This window comes from Opisthocomus hoazin, chromosome 10 (assembly GCF_030867145.1).
Source record: "Opisthocomus hoazin isolate bOpiHoa1 chromosome 10, bOpiHoa1.hap1, whole genome shotgun sequence".
NCBI lineage: Eukaryota > Metazoa > Chordata > Aves > Opisthocomiformes > Opisthocomidae > Opisthocomus > Opisthocomus hoazin.
The window spans coordinates 14,683,397-14,696,973 of NC_134423.1; the positions used below are offsets into that span (position 1 = coordinate 14,683,397).

The window sequence follows — 13,577 nt, forward strand, 5'->3', positions numbered from 1 at the left end:
CCGTTCCTGGAACCCTATTCACAGGCAAAGAAAGACTGGGGCTCTGCACTTGCCTTGCCACCTAAACATTCAATCATAGCATCTGGGGCTATCCCGGACACCTGCAAATTTCTGCCCCCAAAGTGCAAATGTCTCCAGATAGCTCCCACATAGAATGTGCTAGTCTTGAAAGCTGATGCTGGCCCTCATCTGTCCCTGCCACACCATTTAGAAGTCCACAAACACTGGTGCTCCATGCTTGCATTGCCACCTCAAAGTTCAAACACAGCCCCTGCGGCTCTCCCAGACATCTTCCGCAGTCCTGCTCCAAATTGCAAATGTCTGAAGATAGTTGCAAACAGAGGGTGCCAGCCTTGAAAGCTGTGTTTTGGGGCTGGTCTGTTGCGAGAGTTAGAGAATGAAACATAGTGTGTTGGAAGATTAGTGTGACAATTAAAATATGGAGCCCCGATGTTTGTAGGCCTGTGAAATGGCTGCCAGGGGATTATGAAGACCATCAAATGGTCTCAATGCTGACATCTTTTGTGTGGGAACAATTGCTGGACATTTGAGGTTTTGGAGCTTGTCTGTGGCGAGAGTTATAGAAAGAGCGAGAGTGTCATAACGTTTTGTGTAAGGGAAGCACTGAGCAGTAGTGCTGGTGGGCTGCGAAAGGGCTGCCAAGGGCCAATGGGAGACAAGATCTGTCAGTGTTCACACCTTCTGTGGGAAAGCAATTGCTGGACATTTGCAGTTTTGGAGCTTGGCTCTGGCGAGAATGAGAGAAAGTGTGTTCGAATTTCGTGTAGCAAGGGAAGCATGTTGTACCTCTGATTTTTTTTTTCCCTTCTATCCCACACATTTTGCTTATTTCTCAGTCTTCATGTTTGTATTTTTGTCATAGAAGTGGAAAAGCGGGATGCTCATTCCTAGAGGTATATTCCTGAATCCATTTCCCTTCCAACTCTAGTGCTACAGGAAGAAGGGAAGTGAAAAACGGCTTTGTTGTGGGGGAGGTAGTTCTAGCGAAGTGAGATAGAATACACCTGTGCATGTATTGAAGTAGCTGGAACAGGGTTATCTGAGAAGCTGCTGTAGGGTGAAGTAAACTTTGCTGTCATCCCTTTAGCGAGTAACATGAAGTATCAAAATAGAAGGCACATGAAAAGCAGTAACTTAGAATAACCTACCCTCTTGGCAGGGGGCAAAGCTAGGCACGGTCATTACCAGAGGTAGGATGGATACAGAAAGGAAGTAACTTTCCACCTCCCACCTCGCGAGACCATCCATCGGCAGAGCAGCGCTTGTGCTGCCGGGGCGGCTGCGGCCCCTCCTCGCGGGCCGAGCGCTGCTGCCTGCTTCTCCCGTCGCCTCCGGCTGGAGACAGCGAGCCCGAGGTTACATAAAAGGGCAGGCGAGGGAGGACGGCGCTAGCCGGGCGCGGCGGCTCCGCGGCGCAGCTGTGCCGGCGGGCGCGGCGGGGCCGGGCCGGGCCGGGCCGGGCTGCCGCTGGGGCGGGCGCGGGGCGGAGCGCGGCTCCCCGGGCCGCTGCGGGGAGGCACCGCGGGCGACCTCTGCGGCCGGTGACTTCATGGGAAGGAGGCGGTGGCGGGAGGTGGGTCTCGCTTGTCCGTCTCCCGGTGCCATCTGCAGGGCGGGCGAGCGAGAGGCGGCCGCTCCGCTGGGCAGCGCGGGCGGGGGGACAGCGGTGACGGAAAGCGGCAGCGGGGGGGGCGGGGGGCACAGCGGCTGGGTTGACTCCCCCCGCCTCCCCGGCCGGAGGAAGATGGAGCTCGGTTAGTGAGGGCTTGCGGGAGGAGCAGCGGGAGCAGGTAAGAGTTGCTTCTCCCTCCTCTTCCTCCGCCTCGCCCCTGGCTGGCGGCTCGGCAGGGGCAGGTATGTGCGGCGGGCGGGCCGGCGTCGTTCCGCGGCCGGCGACACAGGTGGGCCCGGCCCGTGGCGGTGTCCTTGCCTGCGGGCTGCCCGCTCCGCCCCGCCTGCAGAAGTTCCTGCTGCGCGGAGCTGCGGACAGCCGGACGGCAAAGCCCTCGGCCGTAGCCGGTAAGGGCGAAGTCGGGCGTTTAGAAACATCCCGTGCCTCTGGCTTTTGTAGTGGGGTTGCGGGCAGGTCTGCTGGTTTTGCCCCCGCCCCGTCTCCCCCAGCTCATTGATGAGCTCCGAGAAGGGTTTCTGCATTGCAGGCTTTCGCCTTAGCTTCGCTGCTGCGCTCGCGGCTTTAGCTGATCCGAGGAGCGTGCTCTCTGGCCGGGTGCTCCGGTGCTGCTCGGACAGGGGCCCCATTTGGGCAGGTGGTATCACCTTCTGTGATTCCTGGACCCTGTCAGGGTGTTTGGGGGATTGACCTAATTCTGATAAATATTAGATGTATGTATGGTATTTGTTTTCTCTCTGAAAGAGCTACAAAAGGGAATCTGACAGGATCTGTGTGAATAACGATCATTTGGAGTTCGCAGGGTGCAATATAGTGCAGTGAGATTTAATGTGCGTATAAAACATAATGCAGTGAGGCACGCGACCTTACATAATCTAAATTTAAAAAGCTCACTACCCCTACGCTTGCCCTGGAGGTTGCAGGAATGTGTCGGTTCTGAGCTCTTTACGGAAGCTTATTAAGTATGTATCTGCCCCCTTGTGAGCCAGTGCTGAAAATAAAAGAATAAATTGTTGACTACTTTTGCTGTAGCTCTGTCACAGTAGTTTCACATCACTGATCAGTATCACGCACACGCAGTGATACTCGGGGCTATGTGGGCATACGTAGCCTCACGCTGCGAGAGGGAATGGCCTCTTGTCTCTTAGACGTGTCTTTAAATTGGCCAACTATAATGCGGTCATATTTTAACAAACTCTTGAGGCTTCTCTCCCTAGGCCTGAACAGTGCTACGATTTTTAGCATGCAGATACACATTCAATGTAAACAGAAAGAAACCTTTCACATTTTTCGTTTGACCTTCAGCATCTTAGACAAATACTAGAAACTGATGATCAGGGCAAGTACTTTGCAGTGGACTGGTTTAAAATATGTTGCTGGACGCAACATATACAACGCAGATCACATCTAGGATGACACACAGTCAGTGTTCTGAGCTCTGTATCCAAAGGAAACTAAAGTCTGATAAATTTGGCCCACATTTTATTTTAACTCAGTCCTTACAGATGACATTGACTTTAAGAAAGGTTGGTATGGTACACATTTAAAATGAAGCTTCTGGAATTGGAAGTGCTGTTGGTAGGAATAATGTTGGTTTGTTATTTATAATCTGTTATTAAAATATGAGTGTGATAGCTTTTGAGGCTGGATCTGGCTCTGGCTCTATTTTCTGCTGTTGATATGAATGGACTAAATGGTCTCTCTTCTATGAATGATGGGCAGATTTTGCCCAGGTGTACACGTGCTGCTCACACAGGGGCAAGCTAGAGTTTCCCTATTTGAATCTGGAATATAGCTGAATATTGATGCCTGACTTTCCCTGGGATACTTTCTATTACAAGCCTGTATGCTTTTGATAAGGCTGTAACATTGATTGTGGTGTGGAGTATAGAACCAATGTGGGCTATGTATGCCCACACAGCAGAAATGATGCTACAGTGTGGAACAGAAATTATGTTTTTGTGAATCTTGTTCTTTTGTGGTATAATGTTTTTATGTTTGTAGTTTACAACAAGCTCAGTCATCTTCAGGGCAGCTTAATTCATGTAGAATATAATTGTTAAGAGTATGAGGCTGGGTAGGGATGAGGTGTAATGGACTAATAATTTGCTATATATATAGTACAAAAATAACTGATCATTTGCTTAATCGTAATGTATCTATTTCTGAAATTTTTTTTTTTTTCAAATGGGCTCTAGAAGATTTTGGTCTTGGTTTACCAATGCAAATTCAAATAAGGGTGATAATGGCTGGATGTTATAGACTCCAAGTAAGCGTGGAATGACCGTGTGGGAAGGTACTTAGTCCTTTCAGAGTGAGCCTACCTCTGTATCTTTCATTGCCTCTGGCAGATCTCCCTTATAGTCATGTTGGCAGATTCACCAAAAAGGAGACTTGAAGAGACTTTCAGTGAATGGGACTCCAGGTCAGGAATTTTGTAGAGCTGTATACATGCAGGCCTGTGAGCATTGACTCAGATCTTACCAATGCAATCATTGCTGCTATAGTTGCCTTTCGTGTTACTTATTAAAAAAATTATATGATCTGTGTTTTGATTAGCCAAAGTACTGTATATAGAACATCTAATTTTAATTTAAAATTATATGTTTTAAATCTAATCACTGTGATGTTTTCATGTCATTTAGAGTCTTGTATGTGTTCATTGGTATCTGTGTTATTTGGGGAAAAATGGTACTCTATTAAATTTTTTATTTACTGCATACTCACATAAGAACTTTAAAAAGGTTTATATCATCTTGTTGTCACATATTGTTATTTACCTCATTATTGCCTTTAAACACAGTAACTTCTATAGCTTTAATAGGAGGAGAACAACACTGGCAAGGCATTCCCACATAGTTATGTATTGCTGGAGAGAAAGTTGGAGTTGAAAGAGGGAGAGAGCTAAGGGAACTAGCAGAATATTTGTCACCAGATAGTCTAGACCTCAGATCTTACAGTGTTTCATGAAGTCTCCTTCTGTTTAATATATTCTGCATAGCCCAAAACATCATGAAATCTGAGTCTCCCTTTGACTTTCATAAAATTTCATAAATTTCATAGAATTTATATTCCATAAAATTTCATAAAATAGCTTTGGACTCATATTAAGCACAAATTAAACATAAACTTTTAACAAAGGAAATGGAAAGCCCCTAAAATATTAAGTGCAACTGTTATTAAATTGAGGACTGAAAGAAGTAGAAAAGGCTTTTGTTGCTGTTGTTGAAGAATTTGTAGTCTTCCGGTTCATTTATAGTTGATACGCACTGCACAGCCATGCAAATACATTCATAGATCTTTAGCTCAAAGCATAGAACTAAATGGTATGTGGACCTTCTGACCAGATTAATCAGTGTTGCCCTAATGAAGAATCTGGGAGATTAACCTGGCTGCTTAGATGGTCTGAAAATTCAGCAGTGTGGTCTTATGCAAGAGTAGAAATTTCTGAGTTCAAATGGGATAGAAGTACTGCATAGGTGTTACACTGCATCTTTCTGTGTTTCTTTATTGTTGATTTCTTAAGACAAAGCATGACACAAAACTGAGGAAGTCAAGTGTCCGCAGATAAGCTAGCAGAACTGTCCTCAAATCCTTGATAGTAGTTAACTGGTTTTATTTTAAAGACAGACTAATTCGTATATGCATGTGAATGTACCAATACAACTATTTCACCATCAAATATTTTCTGGTTTATTTGTTTAGCTGTCCTTCCGCGACTACTGATCCAAGGGAGTGAAACTGTAAATCTAACAAGCATGGAGATATAAGAGACTTGACTTACAGTTCTGGTTTTATATTGTTCTCCTAGCACAATTGCTTCTGTAACGAGTATTTCTGATTTTAAGTAATTTGAAGAGACAAAGCTTATTGTATTTAAAGTCTCATTCTCAGTTTACTTCAGATTTTTGTTCTTCCTCTGTTTGAGGTCAATGCTATCTATTTTAGGATATGATTATACCAGTGACATTTAGTTATAGTGCTGTGCTGTAGTTTTACTGCAGAATATTACTGACATTATCTGTACTTATCTAATATCTCCTGGATGGACCCTTGGCAAAGCTTTAGGCTTGAAATCAAGAACTTGCTTATTAGCTTTTATTAAAAGAGTTTATAAATTCATTTAATATTTTAGAATCTTTCAGCCTTTTGAAATACACTTTAATTTGAAAAAAAAATCGGAATTCCCAGGACAAGAGTATGAATTTGCTCTAAGATAGTTTGAAAATGTAATTTCATATGTAGTTAATAGAAGAAATGGAGGATTGTTACTGCTGAAAGTATTTTTGAATACTTCAATTTTTTTTTCAAAATGAGCATATCTGCAAATACTTCATGATACATTTAGTGAAATTAGTATATTTCACGTTGTGTGTTGAAATCATGATCAGAGAGCATAACTCAGTGTTCTGACTGATGAAATTTTCAATCTTGTGTGTGATGCTTGAATACAAATTAACTCGTACGGAGGAGAAAGTATGTTTTTTTAATACAAGAGTAAAGCAGCCATTTTTATCTGTCAGTAATTCACAGATACTCAGTGCTCTACAGTGAATTTTTTTTCACTTGCACATTCTCTCAGGATCTGCTGAGTAATCATATGCATTGACTAGTTAATAAAAGAAGGGGCAAAACCCATGCAGAAATTGAGCAAGCTGTGAGAGAATTTTGATTCTTGTTTTTGTGACAGTGGTTGTATTTCTACTGTTGTTTTCAGAATTAGAGTAAGGAACACTGAGAACTTGTTCTTTAATTAGATGCTTGAAATATTGTGTTTCTAGTCCTGATGTCTGCTGATGCCATTAGTGACCTCTATTGTATAGAAATTTGCAAAGTTACTGCTGCATATGACCAGGAGATGTAATATATTTCTAAGCTATTGCTATGATGTTACCAGAAACATGTTCTAATGCCTGTGATTAAAATGGCTAGCTGCCATGGTGATAGTACCATAGAAACTGGTAAAATATTCATTGCTTATTAGGAAATCTGAATTAAAAAGTTCATCTCTATTTTTCTATCTTTTCTGTTTCAGCACCTTAGCAGGAATGAAACTCTGCTGATGTTGCATTCCTAACTGAAAAAAGATTATTGAACCAATTCCTTTGCTCTGTGTTACACAGCAGACCAGGCTACGGTTATTGTATTGGTACTGTCAAAACATAATTCGAGAGTGACTGACAATTCAGTCATTCCATGGACTATTTCTGGTCTTAAGAACAACGGCAGTGGAGTAGAGGCCTTTCTTACAGCATTGATCTTTGTTGTTAAGTCACTTTACTCTCTTCTACTGTAATTACTTTCTAAATAGTGCAGTAAGTATAATTTTCTTCAATGGCGCTCTTCCAGCAAAGAAGGGCTACGACTGTGTCCCATAGGCAGTGTCTACATAGACACTCAAAGCACAGTAGTGACAGAACTTTGTGAGCTTGACATTGTAAAGGGTTTTGTCTGTCTCAGACTGTGCAAATCATGAATACAAGAATGCCAAATAATATCATATAGCAGATAATATCTTAATTAGCTTTTCCCTTCTGTTTTGAGATCTGTTGCGACAAGAAACAAATGTAAGAAACAGTCCCTGACTTGGATTGCTCTGTCTCTTGGTTGGAATGAGTCATTTCTCTATTACTGGTAAGTGAAGTACTTACACCCTATTGGAAATTGCTAAGCAAGGACATGGAGGCACTGATACCAGATGTATCTGTCTAGGTATGTGCTCATTAAATTTCTGTGCAAACACTTAGACTGCTTTCAAAGGCAAAGGAGCTTTTATCCTGTGTTAAATAGTTTTCCCTGTTAGCACTGAGATCAGTGTAGAGGACAGATTCTTGATGGTATTAAACTGGAGTTTATTAGTTAGAGTCAGTCTGTACTAAGCAGCAAACAGTAGAAGCAAACAAAGGCTATCACACCCTACACTTTGATACAGATATGACAGCACGCTTGTTCTAATCAGAATAACATACTTACCTGACAAGAGAACCCAAACCCAAGTGTTGCAGATGGCTATGTCAGGAACGCTTAGTCTCAGATCTACCATCCCTTACCAGAAACCTGCCCATCTCTCACCTGAGAACATTTAATATCCCAGTAGCTTCTATTTTAAGTCTTAGAGTTGTTACATTGTCAATTCCAGAGAAATGGAGGACGTACAGGTGTATTAAATAACATTGTGGTAATGGGAAAAGATTATTTTAGTGTAAAGAAAGCATTGATTTAACAAACTATAAGTAAGCGTGAAGCAATGAAATCACTTGCTATGTCTCTCTATATGATTATTTCTATCTTTGTCTCAGGAAGAGCACAGATAAAGGAAAGGTAGAGCATAAAGGGAAGGCAGATTTGTTTAATTCCAACAGAAATAATGGCAGAACATACAACCTGTAGATAAAGTTCATGTGTGGGAAGCATTCAAGGAGGATCATGCGTTCAAGCTACAAGTACAAATGAGTAAGAGCTGGAGAGAAAATTCCCTTCAGCACAAACTAATAGAATTAACATGTAACATAGTAGCCTCCCAGAGAAGGCAACAAGGATAACATTAAATAAAGTCAGATTGATATAGTGTCTGCAGTTTGATAAGTTGAGGCTGTTTGCTGTTAAAAAACCTGCAATTGTCAAGTAGTAACCTTTTCATTAACAGTGAGTACTGGGATGGCCAAGTATTTACAAGCTGAGGATTAAATTCAGAGATTGTGAGGTTAACTTGAAAATTTGGAATTTAGAACAAAAATCACATCATCTGAGATGTTTTATATCAATTTCATTTTTTTCTCAGTAAGTGTTTCGTGTTTGTTTTTTCAATACTCATAAAAACAAGACTTGGAACAAAATCATGGGAGGGCATGCCAGTGCCAAGTTATTCAGGGGAAGCTCTGGGTCTGAGTGACAGTTTGCCACAATGATTTGAGGTAGTGTGAGTTATTCTCACAGCTGCTTGTCATGTATAATTTTATATCCCTGGTGGGGGGGGAGGGGCGAAATCAATATTCTAGTATTGGTCTTTATACAATGTCTCTTCTGTGTTGAAAGGCCTGTGTGAAGGAGTGAATTTTTGAGCCGTATAGTTGGGGATGACTTTTAGTGGATCAGGAACACTTGGAATGACAGGTCTTGTAGACGCTAAGTGTTTTTTAGCAATAGACATCTTGTTCCTTCAGACTTCTTTGTATGAATGTAATGTTTTAGGACCTCAGATGTACAGAACTCACATCAATCTGTTTATAATTAAAGTTTTCTTGCATGTTTGTGTTATGGCAGAGTTCTGCTGTTCATTGCTAGATACTTGGAGGCAGAGTTTCAAATAAGCCAGGAAAAGTTGTTTTCACTTATATAAATAATCCTCTTCTAGGAGGCACCCACAAATGCTTTACTGATTTTCTTTTTTTCTCTTATATTCTTCTCTGTGTATGATCATACTTGTATCTCTCCTCTGTAACATTCCAGAATGAGGATGCTTAATAGCTAAGGACTGTGTAACAATTTAGAGCAGGAAATAAAGGTAGATATTCATTAGCATATAGGCAGACTGCAAATGCTCAAAACAGAATTTAATCACAATTAATAAAAGGATGCCTATTGTTGGCAAGAGTAGGAGGAAACTAAAGGCTATGAAAAAACATATTTATGCAAGTTACACAAGTTTTTTTCTCCTCTATCAATAAAGAAGGTTCTCTTAAAGAAGCCCCATGTAGAGGTCTGTAATGTCTCCTGGGCAACACAGTCTACATTTTTATCATTCTGCATTGTTCAGAATTTCTTCTGACTTTGATAGATAAAAGCATATGCAGAAGAAAGAGTAGTGCCATAAGGTCTATACAGCTGTGTTGTTTGTAGCAATAATTGTTATTATGTTGTGTGTCTCTGTCTGGGCTACATCATCTTTGTAACAGGAGATACCTGTTTTCTATCACTTAATCCATCCCAAGTACTTCTCTTGGTTCCTTTACCCTTCAAAGGGAGTATAGCTGTATTTGGCAAGGAGGATGGGTCAAACAGAGGCTAGTAGGTTTGGCATTGAATCTCAGGACTTGTGACTGGAAGAATTAACAATGATTTTACAATGGAGTCCAAGTCTGTTTTGAACTGGCTTTGTTTGTGATCATAAACACATGCTACAAACTATTCATTACTTACTACACATGGAGGAATACTCTTTAAAGAAAGCCTGAAGGTGCTGATTTACTGGCACATGTGCCTTACTGATATGATGTATTGCTTATCTGCAGGCCTGGTAGCACTCTGACCACAAAAAGATGATATGCTCATTTCAGCAGATAAGAAATATGTAGTCGTACTGGAAAACTTGATCAATGTGTATCCAGTTGAGGTATTGCTAGTTTGGCTGCTCTCCCTCAGTGCTAATGCAGATCAGGTGCTTGAGATAAGCTCTTATGAGCACAAAATGTTGCAGGCAAAATGTGTAGACCTCAATTAACGTGGAAATATAAATCATTGCCTTTTGCTACTATAGGAGATGAATATTCATGCCTGAGCAGCTCAGTTGTAAGTATCTGGAGTTGATGCGATGGTTGTATCTAACTGATAACCTCTTGACTTTCTCTGATATATTTGAGAAACAGAGCGATTATAATTTTCCTTCCTCCAGTTTTGTCTCCTAAAATATGCTTTACGTGAAAATGGGAGAAATGGTTCCTTCAAGAGCTATTCAGTTGTTAGCTTTCATTCCACACTTCTCTTATATTTAATGATAAAATAATTTCCTATTCAGTATAAATAGAGGGGTATGCACTCATGAGAGAAGATATCTCTGAAGCCAGTTGGTGGTCATTAAAGGTGTGTTTACAGCTATCGAAGAAAAACATGTAATACCCTTCTTCAGATTTCATAATAAAGTTTACCTTCATAAAAACATGCTTTATTTTTGTGAGGAAAAGATTGGAAGAGCACATAACTTTACTCTGCATGCTGTATGTCGTCGTGGGTAGAAATAACGCTATGACTGATTTTACCCCAGTTATTATCTTGGAGAAGTTATAATAACATATGTGTATGTATGTTTTCTGTGAACCATTTTTCTTGTACAAATCTAAGACTTATCAATGGAGGAGAAAATGATTCTGTCGGTAACATTCCTTGAGAGTCATGCTGCCATGGTCCCTGAGAACTGGAGAAAAAGACATCTGGAGATTTAAAAATACAAAAAGAATCCATCTCCCCCAAACCACTGAAAAGGACCTACTTTCCTAGTAATGACAGAAAATAACCTTTGAGTTGTGGAGTTCTTTGTGGCAGAAAATGACCTCAGAGGGAATAGTTGTGTCAGTAAAATACATTTTAAGCTGAAATGCTAAAACAGTGAATGGCCAGCAAGTGAGTGTAGCTCACTACTATTACCATTACTCTGTTCACACCTGGAAAACATAATCTTTCACTGTTGGAGAGCTTCAGGTTAAGTCCCAGCTGTTTTAAAACACTTACCATGAGTGATATCTATATTAAAAAAAAAAAAAAAAAAAAAAAAAATCTATTTTCTGCTACTTGAAATGATGCCGTGCCAGTATATTCACTTTTAAAGTGGGGCTTTATACTTGTAACTATACAAAATAGTTTGCCATATAGGTGTGATTTCATGGTGACATTTTCTCTGCAAACCATATCTGTTTTGGATATGGCTGTGGAAAATACATCGGGTTTAGAGACAGAGAAAAAAAAAAGAACAGATTTTTCAGGAAACCTGTGCCTTCCTAGTATTGTACAGTATAATTCATAGTCTTAAGAGGAAGTAATTTTATAACTGATTCAGTGCTGTACAGTAAAATCCTGAGATCCAGATGAAGAAATCTCTAGTAAGTGAAACTTTAATTATGGTAGCTTGTGATTATCTTAACTTGTTTTTATCGCCATACCATGAGAAATTTAATGTAGTGTTAATTATGATTGTATAATTTGAGAAAATAAGCACTACACACAATCCATTTCATTTTTTTTCTTTAAACGCAACAGTAAGAATGGGGTTTGCTAGTGTTATGAAGGTAGAAATGCCAAAACAGAACTCAACTTTCTGTACAGATGTTCATGCACAATGCGACCTTATTTGATCTTCCAGCTTAAGTTACAAAGGAAATGAAACGCAGTAGCTGTATATGTGAAACTATATATATGTAAATAGTTATAAGGGGCTACCAGTGTTTCAGAAAGAAAAAGAAACTGTTGTTGAAAATGTAGCTGAAGACTTACAGACACGTGCTTGAAAAGAATGAGGTAATGACACATAGAAAAATATTTATTAACAACCCTGTAGAAATCTTTAAACCTTGTGCAATTATTTTGAAGTAGGGAAGTAGCTAATCCTACAGTAATTTGCCAGAAAAGTTGCTTTTTAAAACATTGTTACAAATTACTGAGAAGCCAGGTAAGATAAAAGCTTATCACTCATTTAATAAAATACTTGGTTGGAGAGAGCTGCTCATGATACGCAGTGTTGATTCGGTGTTGCTACTACATGTTCCCACTGTTTGTTTGGCTGGAATACAGTGATGTTACGTATTTGTAGATCTAACAACTCTTCTTCAAGCCTTGCACTATTAAATTGGGTCACTGCATATAATGCGTGTTAAATAAGACAAGAGGTTTTGTTATATACAGAAAAAGTTAGTAGCTGGATTTCATAGTATTACAAGAAACATATTACAGTTAAGAATAAGCGCATTACCTTTAAATACGTTACTAATAGTTCACAAACAAAGTAACGTGTTCTTTTGGAATACATCTTTCTATGTATGTAAATGTCACGGGATTCAATAAAGTTGACCAAATGTAACAGAAAGCAGCCTGTAGCTCTGTGGTTCAGTGGCTTGGTAGATCTTTAGTTAGTGTTTTGCAACAGAACATTTAAGTTTTGTGTGTTAATAGTTGAGATAATTCTATTTTTTTTGAGACACAGAGTGAATAATTTTGTAATATCAGTAGCCTATACAGAAAGAACTGTTTTAAAAGTTTCCAGGGCTCCTTGACTCACTTGAAAAGCTGACTGCGAGTCCTTAAGAGATCACATAACTTTTTATAATGGGATTTAGGCTTCTAAGTCACATGAAGTTTTTTTTTTTAAATTTATTCTTATCCTGATGATTAAACTGCCAGATAAAGTTGCAACTTTGTTAACAGTCAAGCTGTAAAACCCCAATTCAAAACATTGATTCTATACCTGAAAAAGTGGAGCTGCATATCAGCCCCAAACCCTTGTGTTTTCTCTTCTTCTCTAATTTGTAAAAATAAACATTTTCCTAGCACTTAGACATGTCTATTTTAAACTGAACTTGCAGTTGTGTAGTCTTTTCTAAGCTATGGCAAATAAATTTTGTACTGTCATGTCTCTGCTAGGCTTTCCTTCTATTACTTTTTTGCTGTAACAATAGGAATGAAATGTGTGATAAAACACTTGTTGATTTTAGGGCATTCAAGCAAACATTGCTGTTCATAAATACAATATCTTTGGACAGAATTCATAACTTGGAAGATAGTATTTCACAGAATGGTAGGGGTTGGAAGGGACCTCTGTGGGTCATCTAGTCTAACCCTCCTGCCAAAGCAGGGACACCTACAGCAGGCTGCACAGGACCTTGTCCAGGTGGGTCTTGAATATCTCCAGAGAAGGAGACTCCACAACCTCCCTGGGCAGCCTGTTCCAGTGCTCCGTCACCCTCAGAGGGAAGAAGTTCTTCCTCATGTTCAGCTGGAACTTCCTATGCTTCTGTTTGTGCCCATTGCCCCTTGTCCTGTTGCTGGGCACCACTAAAAAGAGCTTGGCCCCATCTTCCTGACACCCACCCTTCAGATACTTGTAAGTATATATTAGGCCCCCTCGCAGCCTTCTCTTCTTCAGGCTGAACAAGCCCAGCTCCCTCAGCCTCTCCTCATAGGAGAGATGCTCCAGTCCCCTCATCATCCTCGTAGCCCTCTG

The 13,577-nt window shown here is 40.3% G+C and overlaps 1 protein-coding gene across 7 annotated transcripts in view; it reads left to right on the forward strand.

Annotated features, from left to right (window-relative positions):
* The first annotated feature begins 1,322 nt into the window (after positions 1–1,322).
* OTUD7A (OTU deubiquitinase 7A) overlaps positions 1,323–13,577 on the forward strand; it is a 167,154-nt gene continuing 154,899 nt past the window's right edge. For 4 of the 7 annotated variants that reach the window (XM_075431849.1, XM_075431845.1, XM_075431850.1 and 1 more), the window contains exon 1: positions 1,624–1,811. The gene's annotated coding sequence lies outside the window, so the exon portion shown is untranslated. Of the gene's footprint in view, positions 1,377–1,511; positions 1,595–1,623; positions 1,812–7,195; positions 7,286–13,577 lie in introns of those variants that run through there. The other 3 variants (XM_075431848.1, XM_075431846.1, XM_075431847.1) reach the window with 3 other exon arrangements.